This window comes from Dendrobates tinctorius, unplaced genomic scaffold, assembly GCF_039654945.1.
Source record: "Dendrobates tinctorius isolate UK_male_01 unplaced genomic scaffold, ASM3965494v1 ptg000022l, whole genome shotgun sequence".
NCBI lineage: Eukaryota > Metazoa > Chordata > Amphibia > Anura > Dendrobatidae > Dendrobates > Dendrobates tinctorius.
In genome coordinates, this window is record NW_027361690.1 from 52,814,438 (window position 1) to 52,834,119 (window position 19,682).

The 19,682-nt window shown below is 38.3% G+C and overlaps 1 long non-coding RNA gene across 5 annotated transcripts in view; it reads right to left on the reverse strand.

The window, feature by feature from the left end:
• LOC141084197 (uncharacterized) overlaps positions 1-11,772 on the reverse strand; it is a 255,802-nt gene extending 244,030 nt beyond the window's left edge. For 2 of the 5 annotated variants that reach the window (XR_012230951.1, XR_012230948.1), the window contains exons 1-2: positions 10,880-11,768; positions 6,917-7,026 (exon numbers count right to left, since the gene is read on the reverse strand). This is a non-coding gene — a long non-coding RNA (uncharacterized lncRNA). Of the gene's footprint in view, positions 1-6,916; positions 7,027-10,879 lie in introns of all 5 variants that reach the window. The other 3 variants (XR_012230949.1, XR_012230950.1, XR_012230947.1) reach the window with 3 other exon arrangements.
• Between the last annotated feature and the right edge of the window lie 7,910 nt (positions 11,773-19,682).

The window sequence follows — 19,682 nt, forward strand, 5'->3', positions numbered from 1 at the left end:
ATAATGGTATTCAAATTCCCAGAAGTGGAAAATGGTTTAGTTTCTCAGACTAAATAAATAGTAGAAAAATAAGAAAACTGAAGTTCAATGATTCCTTGAAATAATCCTTTGTATTAGCAATGCTGAACTTCAGAAGAGAAGAAGTATTTGGGGGCACAGATTTGTGCCAGCCTTAAAATGGATCAACAGAGAGGTCAGGTAGTAGGGAAGACATAGGCCAGTAGACAAATGTATATCTTACTACTCCAGGCTTTCTGTGCTGGCTATTTATATTACTTTTAGATGAGTTTTGTGCTTATTATTTACTTATTCTATTACTCTGTTCGGTGTATTGTTAGGAGAGCTTATCATCATACATCTGTCATATTTTGGATTATTCTATTTTAGCCTATCTTGAACAGTTTTAGTACCTTGTTTTTATTACCTGATATTCTTGTAATTATGGGGTATTTAGTGAAAGCTGACTGATTTTTGTTTTTGGGGGGGCAGCTTTCTGTGTATCCATTTTGTTGGGCCGCAAAATTTAGGAGCCCACCTTTCTCTTAGTTACATAGGTTGAAAAAAGTCCTAGGTCCATCAAGTTCAAACTACCTCCACCAATTGTACATTTTTTTCACTAATTTAAATATAACCCGCAATGATATATGTATCGAGGAAATCAAGCCCTTTTTTAAAAGCTGTTATAGCTTCTGCCTTTACTACCTCTTGTGGTCGGGCATTTCACAGTCTGGCCGCTCTAACTGTAAAGAACCCTTTCCTATTTAGCTGCCAGAATCGCCTTTCTTCCACACATAATGAGTGCCCCCTAGTCCTCAACATGGTTTTTGGAAGAAATAAGTCATGTGCCAGTGTTTTGTATTGATCACACATATATTTATACATGTAAATGAGATCTCCTCTAAGGCGTCTTTTTTCTAAGCTAAACAAGCCCAACTTTTTCCAACCTCTCCTCATATGAGAGGCCTTCCATCCCTAATCTAATTGTATTTAATATTGTACTAAGAATACAAGTTTTCTTTTTATGGCAAAATGGCTTTTGTATCTTGTTGGTTTGTAGGATGCTTGGCTGCATAGGTAGAATTATCAGTAAAAGAGGGGGATTATGCTCTCAGTCTAAGACCTCTAGTAAGACCACATCTGGAATAGTTCTGGAGATCTCTTCTACAAAACGCTGACTGGTTCCGAAGGCAAACTACAAAAATGGTGGAAGAAATTAGACACAAAATCTGAAACACAAAACATCAAATGGGACATAAAAAAAAACTTAATTTGTATGGCCTGGAGGTAAGAAAGGAAAGAGAAGACATGATAAAAAATATTATAGGTTTAGTAGGAAACTTAACAAAATGGGCACCCTCTTTAAATTATGTAGAGAAATTTGAAATTTACATTGGAGACCATCAGACGTTATGGCAGAAAATATTATTTTACTGAAAGGGTAGGACATTCTTCAACCATACTTTCAATAGATGTGGTTGGAAAATCAATGGCACGAGAATGTAATCATGCCTTCAAGAAATCTATCCTGGGATATAAATAAAAGGGTAGATCAAATAAAGGCAGACCAGATAGACCAAGTGTTTTCAGCCATCAATATTCCGCACTTCATTTGGTTTTTGCCATACAAAAGTCATGAGATGACTAAACTGCTCAATAAACGTAATTGGTACTGGAGCTATTATGAGAAATGATCCTTTTTTATATTTCTAATTGCTTTCCTATGGATAACACAAATTACATTTTTACAAAAAATATTCAAAAAAATTCTGCAAAAATTCTCTCTTATTGTTTATTTAATTAAAACTTAAAAAAAAAAAGAACCTGTGATACATAATGGGCAAAGCATATCGAGGGCAAATTAGCATGAATTAGAGTTTTTGTTCCTTTATACAATTTACTGCCAAGTAACAGTTTCAAAATATAGTTCTAGCTAATTCCATTAATAGAAATGTTATTAATCTAATTATCTCTACCTAATTAGCTCTAATTTTCCTTGTCATAAAACTTCATAAGTACATAAAAAAATTAGACTTGACGTACACTGTAATGTCGGCTTCCAGAAATACAATTTTAATAGTAAATAAAATATGCACGGCTTTTTTTTTTATAACGGAGGGGACGGCGTATATCACCGCACTTCCACTTCAAGAACACTTACAATTTACAATGAATAATAAAATCGGCAGAAATTATAGTGAATTAAAGCTTTTCTATAAATCTGACATAAAAAAAAAATGTGCCCTGCGGCTGAAGGATGATAACGGCCATTTCTTGCATGTCAGATAATGACGCCTAATTACATAATATAAGCCCATAAGTGTTATTGCTGGCTGCAATCTCAGTTCTCCCGCTGCAGGTCCGCTCAGCTAATGCTGCTGTGCAGTGATTGCAGGGGTTAGGAAACCATTTACCGATCCGTAGCAATCAGGGGGGATATGCTGCTATGTGACATCATGCTGATTCGTGTTTACGGTTCATTAAGAACCTGACATATGGATAATTATGCCAATAATTAAATGAATGTACAAAATTTTAAAAATATATCCATTGGATATGGATACCTATAGAAACTGTCAAAAATAGGTCAATAAAACTGCTATAGACGAGCACTGTAGAATGATTAGATTATACTTGAGGGGTGCGACATGACCGGTGATCAGTGTTTTCCATTCTGAAAAATCACTCACATTTATATCTAGCCCCCTTACACAGCCAACTTCTCATTGGGTCGGATGAAAAAAAAAATGACGCCATCTATGGCCAGCGCTACTGCCCAATACAAAATATTCCATAGTGAGCCCGTTGACCTTTTTTCCGAATTTTTTGTTAAGTGGAAAGCAGAGTGAAATATATTCATCAGTCTAATGTTCAGGCAGGGCTAAGTGTATCCCGGATTTAAGTATCCTATTCAGGGGGTTCACAATGCAGTAGGCGGGAGGGGCCATAAATCAAACTTTTTTGTTCAAAAAGGCACAGAGACATCAATCACCAATTTTGCCCATTTCTTATCAGTCGCCGGTTCTTGGCAGGGATTTCTACCTTCTTCTCCATGTTATTATTTAAGTTTAAATGATCTAAAATTGTTTGCACAAGGTTATTGTGTTCCCATCTGCCGCTGCTTGCTTGTAGTTTTAGGTCTAGTTTAGGAGCAATAGGCATTCTGTTAATATGTAGTTACCTACTGGTAAACCGCAGGCGCAACATCTGTGCCATAGTAAACAAGCTATTCTCTGTGCCACGGAAGCGACAAAAGAGAGAGAAATATATAATGCAACTGTGGGGTTTGCTTGACAGGTGCGCGGAACTGACTCCGCATGGAACGCAATCAAGACACAATAACCAGCGTCTTGTATCTTTTAAATGGAACACTTCAAAGCAAATCTGAAGTCCCAGAAATAGTGCGGCCACATCGGGATGAGAACGTGACGAACTCTGAACCTGGAACAAAGGTAGCACATAGATGTGAGCTTGACGAAGCGCTGCCGAATCTAACAAATACTGGTGCCATCTCCCAGACTGATGGAAAAGTGGAAAATCAGCTACAAAGTGTTAAATGGCAGCGTCAAGTCTTCTGCGTCTTACTATATATAATTATTGTCATTTGTATTGTCAGGACACTCTGTGAGGCAAATGGGAGGCAATAATACAAAGTTTGATGATATTTACTTACCTCTATTCTAAGATCACGCTTACTTTATGCTAGATGCAAGTATTGAATGTACATGAATGTACTACCAACTAAAGAAGCAGAGGGGAAAAATAGCAAAAATGGATGTCGGGAGGTTTTTTTTATTAACAGTCCATATGGATTTACTAATATTTCTCAGTCTGTCTCGAGGTTATGATTTATACATATATAATCATTACTGTAGCAAAAAAGGCTGAAACTAATCACATGAGTGCACTAATAATATAGGAATCACATGTCCTGCACGACGCATGTATATAAAGTATTATATATATGTATTTATATATCCAGAAAGAATCCCCACGTCTTCACCATTTTTGGATGTGCTGCCTCCTTTTTGGAGATATATATATATATATATAATACTGGGCTGGATATATGACTCCTACATTACTACCAGGGTAGCAGCTTTTTTTGCTACAGCAATGATTGGGGTCTTCTGAGAATACACACTGATGTGTCTTCGCAAGTCTGTTTTCATTGTGGAGCTTGCTGAGTAACTGTGAGTTGTCACATTAGATTCTGTAAAATCACAGATGACGTTAAGATGCCAAATGACAAAATCAGCCTCCTACATCTGACAAGTTATCAGAAACTAAACTACGCAATATCTAAACATTGTTATGTGTAAGAGATCCAACATTAATATGGGTTGCTACTAGTATATATTACATTTAGAGAGCTACTCCAGACCTTAACAGCCAATAGGAAATGTTTTCTCGAGGTGAATGCCGTATCAGACAAGTAAAGACTAATTTGATTTTTGGTTAGATATTAATAATATGGATCATTAATTGGACATTAACACTAATTTGCTGTTGGGTTAATATGAAAACTTATTTTCTTAATAGTCACAATTTTCCAATTGTATCTAATGTTCGTGGGTCATTTTGTTCTGTATATAGGGACCATATCAAAAAACTATGGGGAGGTGGTTCTCCAGGAGCTCCAATCAGCAAACCTTGGCTTCCATGTTGTTTTAAAATGTGTTGTCTAATTGGAGCAGATCAGCTAATAGTTACAATAAGGTGAAATATTTCCTTTACAAAATCTAATATGAGTGTTGCTTACAGTCATTGATTTTTTTCAATAATTGCTTATATAGATGTAAAACGTTAAACAGGACATAAAATTAAAAAAAAAAATTGATGTATCTTTTCATCTGAAAATAACTGTATCAATGCCTTAGTAAACGGAGCAGAGATTTTGTGTTTTTACGCTTTGGACCTGTGTTGTTTGTGGAGGGAGGTATTGAAAATAGATCACTTAGCTGGAAGAGTCATGTGAATACACAAGTACGGTATCTCCCACTGTGCCAAATAAAATGATTGCAACAATACTCTCATGTTTTCTTCTTCCAAGACTGAATGAACCTTTTGTACGGCATTGTGCTGCCAACAATAGATAACCACTATCACATGCATGTAGATCCAGGTGACATGGGTTACGATGCTGTGACAAAGGAGGAGAGCCAAGTGTTATCTGAATACATATATACCCCTTCTAATGGCTGAGTATGAAAAATATGTCTGAATCCAATTCTCAGTGGTGGAACAATTATGAGTAACAATTATTAGTAACAATTTATTTGACCTGATTTTCATTAAAATAAAAAGAGAATTAGCATTTTAACAAAAACTCTATTCATTGAAGTGAGGCTCCTGAAAACGAGGACATTTGCATCACAATAAGTACCTGGCAATAAGAATATATGCAGATATATTATAATGAGTGGAAGGAGTCATCCCATGAATTTCTTGGTTGATTATGAATCAGTGTTACAAACAGATCCAAGTTGTTTTTTTCACCTCTCCAATATTTTAGATGTGATCTTTAGAGAGATTGTCTTCCCAGTCCCTATAATAGGCTCTGCTCTGACCAGGGCAAAGATAAGGTTGGCAGCCCAAACCCTGCACCTAAATGTCCTGCCCAAGTCTTAGTGGATCGTTAATGCCCCTTTTCTTGATCCCGGGGCATGTGCCTTCCCGGTCCCCACCTGATAGAGATTACAAGACTAGCTAAATAGTTGCAACAAGCTACATTTGGATCCTATTGTTTTATGGCTAAAGATGAGAATGGTAATATGTACGAAAATCAGAAAACAAGCAAGATCTGGATAATTGTGGAAATTGGACGTTTGTAGTTCACGGTTATGTGAAAGTGGTATGTATAGTAGCAAAATCCACTGAAGATGTGTGGAAATGCAATAATAGTAGTTGTAGCTTAATCTGCCGTACTGCCTGCGCTTGGCCTTGTGTTTGAAGAATACTCCATCATGTGGTCATCTGTTGGTTATGTGGTATCTGTATACTAAAATTCTTAATAAAAGGTCATACATAAATAAAACAGCTTTAATTTGAACCATGTATATGATATAAACATACGATATGTGATTATTTAAAATGTTCTCAATATTTACCAATTTAATATTAACATTGACAATTGGAACCCATCAAGAGTGACAGTATTAATATTGTGTAAGATATCGCTGTGTATTTTAATTAATATCAATGTGGAGCAAAACCAGACAAATATTTCACACCATATTCCATATATTGCACTCATTGCAGATAACAGCTAAGAAGTGCGTGCAAGTAAGGCACGGGGATGATCAGCAATGACGTGGAAATCAGTTTATTACATATCATATCGCTCTTCTTCTGTCTGGTTTGGATTTATCAAACAGAAAGGAAACAGAAATGTAATAGGACTTTACTAAAGTTTAATAGAAGGTATGTTGTATTGTATGAGATAGATAGATAGATAGATAGATAGATAGATAGATAGATATGGGAGAGATAGATATAGGATAGATGTATATAGTGATAGATAGATAGATAGATATGAGAGAGATAGATGTGGGATAGATAGATATGGGATAGATAGATAGATAGATAGATATGGGATAGATAGATAGATAGATAGGGGAGAGATAGATATAGGATAGATATATATAGCTATAGATAGATAGATATGGGATAGATAGATAGATAGATAGATATGGGAGAGATAGATATGGGATAGATAGATATATAGATAGATATGGGAGAGATAGATATAGGATAGATAGATAGATAGATAAATAGATATGGGATAGATAGACAGATATAGCGATAGATAGATAGATAGATAGATAGATGATAGAGTGCTAATTAGATTTAGCATGTACGCAAGAAGACAGAAATCATTATTATGGATTTTTTCAATAGCTGTAAAAAGAGCACAGACCTTACAAGTGTTTTCTCCAAAGAAAACAGGATGTCATTTCTTCTCTCTCATCGTTGTCTTGCTCGCTGTTTTTCTCATGGGCAGTGCCTTTGAGCTCAGCCTAGGAAAATCTGTAAAGGTAAAATGAATACACTGGTATGTTGAGTCACGTTGTAGCGTTCTGGGGATTTAAAATAAAAATTGAATCAATAATACAGACATGGTCTGAGCAGGAATATTAATATCTGAAGACCTTCGAATATTTCACGTGATACAGGATTATAGTAAATATATTGGCGACAAGAAAAAATGTTTCCCCCATTCATTCGTTCATTAATTACAACATTTATGACAATGCCTTTGTCTACGTTATTTCTCGCTCTCTTTGCTCTCTTTCTAGCCTCCCTTTTGTATGACCATATACGTATGAATTGTATAGAGGGGGTGGGATCGGCGTTACGGACCCACCTTTTTTATAGGTGAAATTGGCATCAATGAGTTTGGCGGAATTTTCAGCTACTGCAACCCCGCGAATTTCACACAGTGCTGCAACTCGATGATGGACTGTTTAAATGGTCTGATATCTTTGAAGATGGTGGGTCTCACATTTGTGGATTAAAAAAAAGTCTATGATTTATATGTTGTCTATATGCCATTTTCACAGATAATAAAATGATTTCTTCCAACGCGAGTCTTTAACAAAGAAATTGTAGCAGGTATCGCCTTCAAAATTCCATAAAACATAAAGCTAAAGCAAATCAAAGGAAAAAATATATGAAACTGTTCTTTCACCATGTGTAAAAATGAAGAAAATGTAAGAATAGCACATACTAAAAAAATGTCTATAAATTGAAAATTAAAATAATAGCAGAACGCGTCACATACAGGTAAGAGTGTATTCACTTGAGTGACAGGCAAGCAAATCTCAGACTTATTTATTGCTTTATTTATTATAAAAAATTTTTAATTAAATATTGTCTGGAATCAAAGGTCACCCACGATAAAAAAATATACAACTGTAACATTGAGTCCTAAAAATGACGTACGGCCGGTATATAACGCCTTTTAAACTACATGCCGGGAATATTGATTTAATAAACCGTATTAGTGTAGATTAATTCTATATAAATTGTATATAAATGCTAATATTGAAATATTTTAAGTCATGACATTATTAATGTTATGAACACTTTAAATGATTAGAATTCGTCTTTGACAAATCCATGGAGAATGCCCACCTAAGGACGCCGCGGAATGTTTGGGGTGTAGGGTGTCTCAGTCAGGTAAGGCTGTGTGTCGCTGTGATTATCATGTCTCTTGCCATTATTAATAATGTTATAATAAACACTTCCAAAATCTTTTCACTGTCCGCATTTATGAAATTATCCGAAATAAAGATACCGAATAAATTTATGATGCAATTTATATATTGATTCAAAATAAGCGTTAAAGAAAAGTAATCAAGCACCTTCTTCGGGTAGACATAGGCCGCATGAAACTAATTAGGATTATCATTATGAAAGTAGAACAAGAAATATTTGAAATATTTGAGACCAATTTTTCTGAGGCTCAAGTGGCGGCCGCTGTCCAAAGGAGTGGTGCTGAAAGTGCTCATCTCAACAGAACTGGGAGTTCTACATGCCTGAGGCTCAGAATGTAAGTAATAGGGTATGATCATAGTACATGTATGTGTCAGTAATACATGTTACTATCGCTAACATTACTTATGCCCGATATGCAGGAGCAAAGCAGGGACGCAACAGGACAACATGACACCCGAGGAAATAGCAGTAAGGAAACAGAGTAAAGAGCTATCTGCTGTGGTGGGTTTGTAGATTAGTTTACCTGAAATGAGCTGAATGTGTATTAATTAGGGTGGTGCTGTCAGTCTCTTAATGAAAATCTCTGGTTACCATTCAAGCCAACAATACAAAGCCAGGCTAATCTAACCGATCAATTATTAACCAGAATACATTGCTGGGGAGATAGCTGAAAGAGGAAAAGTTCACCATTTGTCAACAGAAAGCCCTATCTATTCAGCAGATGAATTTACACCATGGAGTATTTATATACTCCATATATAGATCGTTACATACTATAGATAGATATAGATAGATAGATATAGATAGATAGATGGATGGATGAATGGATGGATAGATAGATAGATATGAGATAGATAGATGATATATAGTAGATATGAGATAAACAGATAGATAGATATGGGATAGACAGATGCATAGAGAGATAGATAGATAGTGACAAAGACTGTGCTGTGAGGTCGAAACATTGCACCACTTGGCGTTGGATTAAAGTCCACAATTTTTCCTTGAACTGGAATGCTGCCTGATTTTTTTCTATTTATATATTGCGTTGGACAACTGCATTACTCAGGAAGTATTGCACCCAAAATCTGCTCAAGTTTGTGCTGCTCTCTGATTTTTCTATATAGATAGATAGATAGATGATAGATATGGGATAGATAGAGAGATAAATATGATATAGTTGTATATATTCCATATAAATCTATAAGTTACACTCCCAAACTTATCTAGCACATGGGCCCCCTGTGAAGCCGCACATCTCTTAATGCCTATGTGGTTTATGATTCCGGATCTGTATAGAACATGAACCTGCTGTTGGATATATGAGGTTGTGTGACAAATACATATACTGTGTTAGTAGTCAATGTAATTGATGTGTAATGTAATTTTGCAGCAGGGATTCTTTGCCTCCCCTTAGGTTGGAGGAGATGTAGAAATCCACACAGTCCAGTAATATTAAATTACAATACGATAATGAAATAAGGATTTCCTAAATCGCATTATCATCCAAGCATTCTGATCTGTTCATTTTCTATTAATACACATTTTGGAAAGCACAGCTGAAAAGAGTAACACAAGTCCTGAAGCCTTGTGCAGCCTACACATTGTTTGATGAGAAGCCGCAGCTTTTCTGTACTTTCTATCCCAGGTCTGTGATATGAGTGAAAGGGAAAGCTGCAAATACACAATCAGCGGACATCACCTATTCCAACACATCAATTCACCACAGTGTGTAGAGCAGAATCTGTTGTGTGCTTAGGCGTGCATCGTGACACCTCTAACATATGGCATCAGGTCAACGGAAACCTCAGACTATAGTTGGTGTCAAGACAGACTCAGTCCTAATGTGCAAAGCAAGATCAGCACCGCTACATCTGTTTAGGCAATATGATGAGTAGAAACCATTTCGCAAACACACTTGCATCTAATAAGAAAAAAAATGTGTCTGTATCTAAAGTAAATGTCGCTGCATTGTATACAGTATTATCTTCTATGGCAAAACAATTGCTTTTTTTGCACAAAACTTTGTATTTCGTGAGAATTCAGCTGTTGCTCATTCCAGAATGTGAGCTGTTTAATTCAGTGTACACCGGCACATGCCCTGTAAATATGCACGAGCGTTACCGATCTGTCTATGGGAGCTATACTTATCTGTAGAAATTACAGGGATATATGTATGCACATACGTCATTATATCTCTCTATTTCTTTCTTTTCCTCTCTTTCCTCCCTTTTCTCTTTCTTTTTCTTCCTTTCTTTTTTGTTTTTCTTTCTTTCTCTTTTTCTCTTTCTTTTTTCATTTGTTTGCTTCTTTTTATCTTTCTCTTTTCCTTTCTTTCTTTCTTTCTTTCTTTCTTTCTCTTTTCCTTTCTTTCTTTCTTTCTTTCTTTCTCTCTTTCCCTTTTTCTCACACTTTTTTCTTTCTCTCTTTCTTTCTCAGTAAATTATCTGTCTGGTTATGCATCTATATCTATTTCTGATCTAATTATCATTATGGTTTTTTACCCCTTAGTATAAAATAATACCATACCGGCAGCGCTCCATCCAGTGAAAAGGTGAGGTGTTGCATTATTCCATCAGATGCATGCTACTTATTACAAATATCTTGTTGGTAACATGTCTATTTCATCTCTGGGTGGTCGCTGTCTGATTTTGTGCCTTACCTTTTTTTTTTCTTTCAAAGCTGTCTGTGTCCTCCTTTAAAGTTTTCGCATGACTTCCGTACTCTTCCCAGCAGTAATCTTGCTCTATTGGCTGCTTTGTGTTTCTTTAAGAAAAAAAGAGGACTTCACTTGATACTCTGTTAATAAAGAGGAGGCGCGGGAGGAACGGGCTTCTTCGCTCGGGCACTGCAAGCGTGCTAACTTAGGAGGCTTTTCCTAAAGGTAGTGCTAAGTGAGACGCTTCTTGGGAACTGAGCTTGGGAAAAGAATATTCCCCCATCTTTATATCAGCATCTCAGACAATAGCCAGGGCTAGTGTTGCAGCTGGAGGCTGTCTCTTTAAACCTCCAACCAAAAGGTGGCCTGTCACATCCATGGACATCCATGACGTCATCTGATAGAAGCATGAAAAAAAAAAAACCCTTTTCAAAACAAAAGTCCCAGAGCGACCATGGCAACAGACTGCAAATGTCAGCGTATATCCATCAGGATGCTGCTAAACAGCTTTGCCTTTGCCTCCCACACTGCAGGGAAACAGTGTAAATCTATTGCAATTAGCACTATTGCCAAGCATCATTTGCAACAGGAGAGGAAGTCATTGTGCGGGTAGCATAGGCTGGCACCGGCTGTATTGGCCACTATTTATCTTTGCATGCCACTCATCTGTCCCCGTCGTCTTCTTCTGTGCTTTAATCCTATGCACTTCCTTCTGTAGGTTTAATGGCATTATGTGGGCTGCAGAAAGCGCTCAGCAAGATGCAAATCCCTCCTTCAAAAATTGCATTATCCACAGTAGATAAAAAGATAGCGTAATTCTGCTAACACAGAATTGTCACCGTCTCACTGCTACATTCTGGGGATTAAACAATCCTGGAAAGTTCCTCTATGGAAAGAGGAAATATGACAGATATCGAGTTCTAGCTTGTATAGCAACGTATATATATGAGGTCTGTATCCACCAGAGACGTAACCACACCCCACTACACGATCATCTGCGCACAGATAAAATGGCATGAAAGGGAATACAGGACTACAATAGGCACAGAATTTACTGAGACACATCTGATTCCTTTCATTTGTAATAGAGAATAATAGGAAGAAAAAGAAACAATGCAAATGTCCCAGTGCAACATTGATGAAGTGTTCCCAACATAACCTCAATTATAGGATTACAAACGCGCTTACAGTCATACCAGTTATGTGGATAATGGCACTATTTCTTTAATTCTCCAATTGCTTTATGTATTTAATCTGGATAATAGTGTATCAATATAGATTGTGATGTTAGTGTAGATGATTATTTATTCGAAATAGGGTTGAAATAGACTGACGGATACATTAGATAGATAGATATAATAGATAGATATGAGATAGATAGGTAGGGAGATAGATAGATGGATAAATAGGTAGATAGATAAATAGATAGATAGAGTGGGGAAAAAAAGTATTTAGTCAGCCACCAATTGTGCAAGTTCTCCCACTTAAAAAGATGAGAGAGGCCTGTAATTGACATCATAGGTAGACCACAACTATGAGAGTCAAAATGAGAAAACAAATCCAAAAAATCACCTTGTCTGATTTGGCAAGATTTATTTAGCAAATTATGGTGGAAAATAAGTATTTGGTCATTATCAAAAGTTTATCTCAATATTTTGTTATATATCCTTTGTTGGCAATGACAGAGGTCAAAAGTTTTCTATAAGTCTTCACAAGGTTGGCACACACTGTCGGTGGTATGTTGGTCCATTCCTCCATGCAGATTTCTTCTAGAGAAATGATGTTTTGGGCCTGTCACTGGGCAACACGGACTTTGAAATCCATCCAAAGATTTTCTATGGGGTTGTGATCAGTAGACTGGCTAGGCTACTCCAGGACCTTCATATGCTTCTTACAAAGCCACTCCTTCATTTTGCTGGCGGTGTGCTTGGGATCATTATCATGCTGAAAGACCCATCCACGTGTCACCTTCAATGCCCTTCTCACGATACATGGCCCCATTCATTCTTTCATGTACACAGATAAGTCGTCCTGTTAACTTTGCAGAGAAACAGCCCCAAAGCATGATGTTGCTACCCACCCATGTTTCACAGTAGGTATGGTGTTCTTTGGATGCAGCTCAGCATTCTGTCTCCTCCAAACACAACAAGTTTTGTTTCTACCAAACAGTTCTACTTTGTTTTTTTATCAGACCATATGACATTCTCCCAATACTCTTCTGGATGATCCAAATGCTCTCTAGCAAACTTCAGACCGGCCCAGACATGTACTGGCTTAAGCAAGGGGACACCTCTGGCACAGCAGGATCTGAGTCCCTGGCGGCGTAGTATGTTACTGATGGTAGCCTTTGTTACGGTGGTCCCAGCTCTATGCAGGTAATTCACTAGGTCTCCCTGTGTGGTTCTGGGATTTTTCTCACCTTTCTTGTGATCATTTTGACCCCACGGGGTGAGATCTTGCGTGGAGCCCCAAGTCGAGGGAGATTATCAGTGGTCTTGTATGTCTTCTATTTTCTTATTCTTGCTCCCACAGTTGATTTCATCACACCAAGCTGCTTGCCTATTGCAGATTCAGTCTTCCCAGCCAGGTGCAGGGCTACAATTTTTTTTCTGGTGTCCTTCGACAGCTCTTTGGTCTTCACCATAGTGGAGTTTGGAATGTGCATGTTTGAGGTTGTGGACAGGTGTCTTTTATACTGATAACAAGTTCAAACAGGTGCCATTACTACAGGTAATGAGTGGAGGACAGAGGAGCCTCTTAAAGAAGAAGTTACAGGTCTGTGAGAGCCAAAAATCTTGCATGTTTTTAGGTGACCAAATAATTATTTTCTACCATAATATGAAAAATAAATCTTGCCAAATCAGACAAGGCGACTTTCTGGATTTGTTTACTCATTTTGACTCTCACAGTTGTGGTCTACCTATGATGTTAATTACAGGTCTCTCATCTATTTAAGTGGGAGAACTTGCACAATTGGTGACTGACTAAATACTTTTTTCCCCACTGTATATAGATAGATATAAAAAAGAAAAAATATGAACAGCACAGATAAGAGCTATTTGGGTGCAGGGCCCACCAGGTATTTACTGAACCTTCAATATTATATACTCCTTAGGCTTAAGAAAGGTTCTCACTAAGGAACTGGAATGTCGCCATGTTGGGCCATTAAATAAGAAACTTTTTTTAACTTGAATGGTGTGCTGCCTCCAATCTCTGGACTTAGATAGATAGTTAGAAGATACAATAGATAGATATGAAGTAGATAATATAGATAATGATAGATAGTAGATAGATAGATAGATAGATAGATAGATAGATAGATAGATAGATAGATAGATAGATACAGCTCTGGCAAAAATTAAGTGACCACCACATCAAAACCCTGTCATGGGCAGCACATTCACCTGAACCCCACTGAAAAACTCTGGAATGTAATCAAGAGGATGATGGATAGTCACAAGCCATCAAACAAAGAACAATTGCAGTGTGAAAGACTGGTGGCAAGCATGCCAAGACGCATGAAAACTGTGATTAAAAATCATGGTTATTCCACAAAATATTGATTTCTGAACTCTTCCTGAGTTAAAACATTAGTATTGCTGTTTCTAAATGATTATGAACTTGTTTTCTTTGCATTATTCAAGGTCTGAAAGCACTGGAGTTTTTTTTTTAATTTTGACCATTTCTCCTTTTCAGAAAAAAGACATGTTGTCAGACGTTTGTAGACTAAAAGAACATTTTACATTTTACTCAAAAATATACCTATAATGAGAAAAATCAGACAAACTGAACATTTGAAAGTGGTCTCTTAATTTTTGCCAGAGCTGAAGATAGATAGATAGATAGATAGATAGATAGATAGATAGATAGATAGATAGATAGATAGAGCCAGCTCCAGGTTTTCATAATCCCCGAGTGAAAGAGTCTCAGTGGGCCACTTTAACACATGCCACAATTCATGATGCACAGACGCGGCAGACAAATATAGGTATAGTACAATGCCAAAGATTTCACTACTGCATAGACATCCATGTAGTATAATGTACAGCCCATAGTCATCCAGGTAGTATAATGCACAGCCCATAGTAATCCATGTAGTTTAATGCACAGCCCATAGTCATCAATGTAGTTTAATGCACAGCCCATAGTCATCCATGTAGTATAATGCATAGCCCATAATCATCAATGTAGTATAAATGTACAGCCCAAAGTCCTCCATACCATACAGTATAATGCAAAGTCATCCATGTAGTTGTATGGCCATCGTGTACACACTGATAAAAAATAAATATGTACTCACTTGAATAAAAATAAAAATACTCACCTCCCCACTGCACGGCATCCTCTTATGAAGCTGGTGGCTGACTTCAGAGTGCAATCAACAGGAGCGCATGACATCACTGCTGTGCGTCCCTTGTCACATGCATGCTGATGTCAACTGCTGGCCTCTGATTGGTCAGCAGCGTGTATTGTCGAGCACCGACCAAATGGGTATGTGTGCTACAACACACTTCAGATGAATGTGCACCTGAGGACTCACATTCAGCTGAAGTATTTGCTGGCGTCAGCGGGCCCATCACTCGCTGGACCCAGTCGCAAACGAGAGTGAGTGCCCCTGTTTGTCCAGGGCTCCAGCACTTGCTCGGGTGCGCTGGGTGGCAACGCCGGCCCGGGATAAATACAATAGACATATAAAGAAATAGATACAACAGATAGACAGACATATATGCAGTAGGTAGATAGATCTATAAATAGATACGATAGAGAGATAGATAGATGTTAGATAGATGATAGATAGATAGATAGGTAGCTAGATAGAGAGATAAATGATAGATAGAGAGATAGATAGAGATATGGGATAGATAGCCATAAGAAGGACGAGGAGAGGAGGAAGATGGCAATGGAAAAGACAGAAGCGACAAACGATAAGCGAAAAAGAAAAATAAACAAAATCAACAAGCCCCGTCGAGACCCCCTGTGACCAGGAACAGCCCACAGACCTAATTGTAAATATCTCAAAAAATCAAAAAAAGGTATTGACTGATGTATACTGCTCAAAAAATAAAGGGAACACTAGACACTTCTACTGAGCAGACACATGGATGTTAGAGACCTTCCTATCATTTCTACCTGTTGTTTATTCCATTGGCACAACAGCAGGAAAAATTGAATCACTATCAGTGTTGATTTCACAGAAGTGTGACTGACTTGGAGTTATATTTTTTTTTAAGTGTTCCCTTTATTTTTTTCAGCAGTATACATTGATATTTGCTTAACAAAGGCTTGTCATATGGTTGGAACTCACACACAGATTGGTTCAAATGCACAATTGATTTGAGTAAATTTTTTAGAGCTATAAAACATAAAGAATAGTTCAGTAACAAAAGTAGAAAGGAAACAGTCCAGGAAAGTGAGCTGCATTTGAGTAAATTTGGTTTGAGTAATAAAAGTATGTTCATGCCACCAGGCAGTCCAGCAGCGATAGAGGTCTTCATAGAAGCAGTGACTAGAGATGTTGAAGATTTGAGATTATCAACTGTAAAAAAGTTCAAAAATCCCAACATTAGGAAGGAAGAATTTGAGGCTTTGAATTACCTTGTCCATGATGACACAACAGTTATAAAAAAAAGCTGATAAAGGTGGGGCCGTGGTCATCATGGACCAGGACATATGCTAGGGAAAAAAAACGACAGATTGAGGACAAGCCGGTCTATAAAAGATTGTACTATGATCCTAAGTTTAAAATGAATTGAGAAATCAGGGCAATTTGACATTCTGCCTTAGAAGGAAAGATATTTGAAAAAGATATGTATATTTTTCTGTTGAACCTTTTGCCATGTATACCTGTGATATTTGCTTTACAAGAAGTGCACAAATGCATAGAGAGTCCTCGAGGGCATCCCATTGTGGCTGGATCTGATTCGGTATTCAGTCGCATTGGGGTGTTCCTTGATAGGGTCTTAAATCCGTTGGCACAAAGGGCAAAGTCCTTTATTAAGGACACTACGGATTTCTTGGTCAAAATTGAAGGATTGAAAGTGGAGGAACAGGATCTGTTGGTTTCATTTTACTATATACATCAATTTCACATGGTGAAGGTATAGCTGCAGTTGAGAAAAGACTGAGTGAGTGCAGTCTTTCAGAGGAGGCCCTTAAATGATTTTGGATCTATTAAGAGTGGTTTTGAAAAAGAACTACTTTTTATTTGGAGAATAGTATTATCAACAGCTAAGAGGGACCACCATGGGCGCTAACATAGCGTCCTCTTATGGAAATATACACATGGGTATGTTGGAGGAAGAGTTCGTCTATGTGTCACCCCATTTTTCTAAAGTTGGGGGATGGTGGCTAAGGCTAAAAATGTGGAGAATTTATTTGTACAAAAGGAACAAAATAGTGCAAAAATGTTTCCTTTGTTAGTAAGTATTGCGAAGAAAGTGACGCTATTGCAAAAATCATCAGACCACACTGGCCAACCCTGAGTAGGGGACTTCCTGGGGTAAGTGAGTTACAAAATGTTGGCAGCTGATTATTCAGGATACTCGCCAAGCGTGTGACAGCAGAGCTTCTTTATTCAAGAACAAACAGGAACAATATATGATAAGCGTAACAGATCAGGAATAGATAATTTGCGTGTCTCTATGTGTGCAGCATCTGCAGCAGGCTGCTTCATCTTCAATAAACAGACACAGGAAAACAGGAAAATACAGTCACATGCTCTCCCTGTGTGAGCCTCTGGGAGTTTATTTGTTCTACCTTTATAAGCAGCATACAAATCTAGCAACTAAACACTCATAGACAGAAATGGAGTTGTTGCACCAAACATATTCCAACACCCCCACTCAACAACTACTTATCCTGTTAGTCCCATTGTGGTTCTGAAGTCCACAAGCTTGGCTCTTGATAATTGCTTTGTCATACCCTCACCTATCATCTTGTCAGATCGCAATAAACAAACTCAAGTACACCACGTTCCACTAAGTCACGTAAATTGTGATGTTTTACATTTTTATTATTATTATTTATTTATAAAGCACCATTGGTTCCATGGTGCTGTACACAAGAAGAAGTTACATACTGTATAAATTACAGATATCACAGTAAACAAACTAACAATCACAGACTGATATAGAGGGGAGACAGGACCATGCCCTTTTTGACTTACATGCTATAGGATGGTGGGGAAGGAGACAGTAGGTTGGGGGGTTGCTCCAGTGATGGTGAGGCAGTAGCTCCAGTAGAGGTGAGGAGGCAGCAGGGATCATTGCATGCTGTAGGCTTTCCAGAAGAGGTGAGTTTTCAGGTTCCATCTGAAGGATCCGAGTGTGGTTGATAGCCAGACGTGTTGGGGCAGGGAATTCCAGAGGATGGGGGCTATTCAGGAGAAGTCTTGGAGGCAGTTGGGTGAGGAACGAATAAGTGTGAAGGAGAGAAGGAGGTCTTGGGAAGACCAGAGAATACGTGAGGGATGGTATCGGGAGATTATGTCAGAGATGTATGGAGGAGACAGGTTGTAGATGGCCTTGTAGGTCAGTATTAGTAATTTGAATTGGATAAGCTGAGGGAATGGGAGCCAGTGAAGAGATTTGCAGAGGGGAGAAGCGGACGAGTAGCGAGGAGAGAGATCAATTAGTTCGGCGGCAGAGTTGAGGATGGACTGGAGAGGTGCAAGGGTGTTATCAGGGAGGCCACAGAAAAGGATGTTGCAATAGTCGAGGCAGGAGATGATGAGGGCATGCACAAGTAGTTTAGTAGATTGAGGGTTGAGGAAGGGATGGATTCTGGAAATATTTTTGAGCTGGAGGCGACAGGAGGTGGAGAGAGCTTGGATGTGCGGACAGGGCAGAGTCAAGGGTTATTCCGAGGCAGCGGACCTCCGGTACTGGGGAAAGCATGATGTCATCAATTGTTATAGAAAGGTTGGGTAAGGAAGATCTGTGAGATGGGGGGGGATGATTAGTTCAGATTTGTCCATATTGAGTTTGAGGAAGCGAGAGAAGAAGAAGGAGGATATGGTTGATAGACACTCTGGGATTCTGGAGAGCAGAGAGGTGACGTCTGAGCCAGAGAGGTAGATCTGAGTATCATCGGCCTAAAGGTGGTACTGGAATCTGTGGGACTTTATGAGTTGCCCCAGGCCAAGTATGTAGATTGAGAAGAGTAGGAGTCCTAGAACAGAGCCTTGGGGGACTCCAACAGTGGGATGAGGTGGTAGTGTGGGAGTGGGAGATCCTGAAAGTGCAGTTGGAAAGGTATGAGGAGATCCAGGATAGGGTGAGGTCTTTGATGCCAAAGGAGGAGATAATCTGTAGTAGGAGGCAGTGGTCAACTGTGTCGAAAGCAGAGGACAGGTCTAGAAGGAGGAGTATAGAGTATTGTCCGTTAGCTTTGGCTGTAAGTAGGTCATTGGTAATTTTGGTCAGGGCTGTCTCAGTGGAATGATGGGGGTGGAAGCCAGATTGTAGATTGTCAAAGAGCAAGTTAGGTGAGAGGTGGGAGTTTAGAAGCGAATTTAGAAGCGAATGGGAGCAGCGATATTGGGCGATAGCTGGACGTGGCTGTTGGATCAAGGGTTGGCTTTTTAAGGATAAGCGTGATTGTGGCATGTTTGAAAGCAGAAGGGAAGGTACCAGAAGTTAGTGATAGGTTGAAGACGTGGGTTAGGAATGGGATAAGAGTGGGCGTGATGTTGGGGAGGAGGTGGGATGGGATAGGGTCAAGTGCACAAGTGATGAGGTGTGATTTGGAGAGAAGATGAGCAAGCTCCCCTTCAGTGATGTTAGATAAGGAGGTTATGGGGTTTGGG